Source organism: Frankliniella occidentalis, unplaced genomic scaffold (genome assembly GCF_000697945.3).
Source record: "Frankliniella occidentalis isolate FOCC.00 unplaced genomic scaffold, Focc_3.1 Scaffold17, whole genome shotgun sequence".
In the NCBI taxonomy this organism is placed as follows: domain Eukaryota; kingdom Metazoa; phylum Arthropoda; class Insecta; order Thysanoptera; family Thripidae; genus Frankliniella; species Frankliniella occidentalis.
This window is the reverse complement of record NW_026267147.1, coordinates 3,224,665-3,226,565: the sequence shown is the minus strand read 5'-3', so window position 1 is coordinate 3,226,565 and position 1,901 is coordinate 3,224,665.

The window sequence follows — 1,901 nt, the reverse complement described above, 5'->3', positions numbered from 1 at the left end:
CAGTTTTCTGCGCGCTATAAGAATGCGCGTCCGTCCACTCCGTTGGAGATCGCTTGGTGGCCGAGATGTCTGAAGGGTCGGACCCATCGGACCCAGTCGTACAGAATGTCTGGGTTCGATTCCCAGTGGCTGCAGAACTCTCTATCGTTTTGAAGGAAAAGAGGGAAAGTCGAGCTCCAGGTACTTGTCGTGAGGGCCAAAAGCAAGTCCCAACGGATCTCAATTCAAGTCCCTGAATTCAAATGCAGCACTTGATTTGAAACAAGAACTCGCTTTTCTGGGTGTAGCCAATTGCTTTATCCGAGTAGCTAATATTAGTTATCCCTCATTTAGTTCTTGTTTTGGCTATATGCAGCTATTTTTCTCCGCGTGTCTATCAGAACGGTCCCTCCAAGCCGCGCGTCCTCGGCCGCCTGACCCGTCTTGCCGCGTCTTGCAAATATAATGATATGAAACCGTTTCGTTTACCTCTCCATTGCGTGCAACTCGAGATTTGCGTGGGAACACCATACGTACCTCGCCTCTTTGCCTCTTTGCGGGGCTTGCATCAGGGTGGCGTGGTGCGGCGTGGTGCGGCGGGGCGCGGCGGGGCGCGGCGGGGCGCGGCGGGACGCGGCGATGCGCGGCGGGGGCTGTGCAGGCGTTCCCACACGCGCGACTGGCAGCACGACGACGGGGTGCGGGACGCTCGACGTGTACATCGTCGGGGACTCCGAAACAAATTGCTCACGAAGTCCTCCCCTTCTTATGGGCGCGGCATTTAATAGAAAAAGAAGACCACGTTAAGCTAGTCGCGTCTATTGAGCAATTTTGTAGGAAAATAAAAATGTGCCTTGCAGTTGGCAGTGTGGCTGCGGCTGCAGCATGCATCCAATATAGCGGTGCAGCATGCGCGCGCCACGCCCCGCCACTCCATGGGGCTTAAATCATCGCCGTCGGAGCGAGTAGAAATAATAATAATAATAACAATAACAACGAGCCTGCAGGCCCACGCCCGATAGTTCCACATGAGAAAATTCTTCTATAATAAAGCAGAGAACATATTTCGCGGTCTGAACCAGCATGTGCACAACGTGAAAACGCGCTAAAAGGGTGTGGTGAGCAGGAGCAGCCCGACGATGCCCGCGTACGGCAGCGTCGTGGCCGCGTTGACCTGGTGCGGTGACAACAACGACAACCTGCACCGCCGCGGTGCGCGGGGCGGGGATGCGCTGCACTGCACGGCCCTATTGTTCCTCTGCTAGGGCGCCCTTCTCACCTTATTGTCAGCTGGAGGCACAGCTCGGTTCAGCTAATTCATGGCCTTCATGGGAACGGGAGCCCCGCGGGTGCGCGGGGCGCCTGCCTGCCTCCGCCCCGCCCCGCCCATGACCGCCGCGGACTACTCACTCGGTTACGAGCGGACCCCCTGCGGCGGGGCTCCTCTCCGCAGCCCTGCTCCACTACTCTAGTACAGCCCCGCTCGTCGCAAAAAGTTGCATCTTATGGGAGTTTTGCAACCGGCGCGCCCCTTAAAGACCTCCGCGGTTAAAGACCCCGCGACCGCGGCTGCTGCTGGAGGGGCACGGCCGCGAGCTGCCAGCCGCGGGGGTCGAACCCGCGTTGCTGGCCGCCGCCGAGATACAGGACAGGCCGCCGGGGCGTCCAGTTTTATCTTACGTCATGGCCACTGAACACGGACGCCACTCCGACCGCACAAAGAGCCCCTTTTGACAGATCGTCTGTTTCGTGAAAAAACAAGCCCCTCTTCCCCTTCTCCCGGCCTGTCTACCTATCGCCCCTCTCCCTCGCCGCTCCTCGCGGCCTCTTGTACTGTTTCTCTTTCCCTCTCTTTTTTTTAAGTTTAAACGACTGCCTTCTCTCACTGTCACGGAGGCGACTTGCCTTTGAATGCCCCCCCC